Raw genomic sequence first — 413 nt, forward strand, 5'->3', positions numbered from 1 at the left:
AGCAGGAGCAGCAGCAGTAATAGGAGCAGCAGTAGCAGCAGCAGGAGCAGCAGCAGTAATAGGAGCAGCAGTAGCAGTAGCAGGAGCAGCAGGAGCAGCAGCAGTAATAGGAGCAGCAGTAGCAGTAGCAGGAGCAGCAGGAGCAGCAGCAGTAATAGGAGCAGCAGTAGCAGGAGCAGGAGCAGCAGCAGTAATAGGAGTAGCAGTAGCAGGAGCAGCAGCAGTAATAGTAGCAGCAGGAGCAGGAGCAGCAGGAGTAACAGTAGCAGGAGCAGCAGGAGCAGCAGCAGTAATAGGAGCAGCAGTAGCAGTAGCAGGAGCAGCAGGAGCAGCAGCAGTAATAGGAGCAGCAGTAGCAGGAGCAGGAGCAGCAGCACGAATAGGAGAAGCAGGAGCAGGAGTGGGAGGAACAG

General features: G+C 56.2%; 1 protein-coding gene across 1 annotated transcript in view; it reads right to left on the reverse strand.

Moving 5' to 3' along the window:
- LOC107597264 (butyrophilin-like protein 2) overlaps nt 1-413 on the reverse strand; it is a 20,002-nt gene that overhangs the window by 15,538 nt on the left and 4,051 nt on the right. The gene's annotated exons all lie outside the window — the stretch shown is intronic.

The sequence above is a fragment of the Sinocyclocheilus grahami genome, unplaced genomic scaffold (genome assembly GCF_001515645.1).
Source record: "Sinocyclocheilus grahami isolate Dianchi unplaced genomic scaffold, SAMN03320097.WGS_v1.1 scaffold230.1, whole genome shotgun sequence".
In the NCBI taxonomy this organism is placed as follows: domain Eukaryota; kingdom Metazoa; phylum Chordata; class Actinopteri; order Cypriniformes; family Cyprinidae; genus Sinocyclocheilus; species Sinocyclocheilus grahami.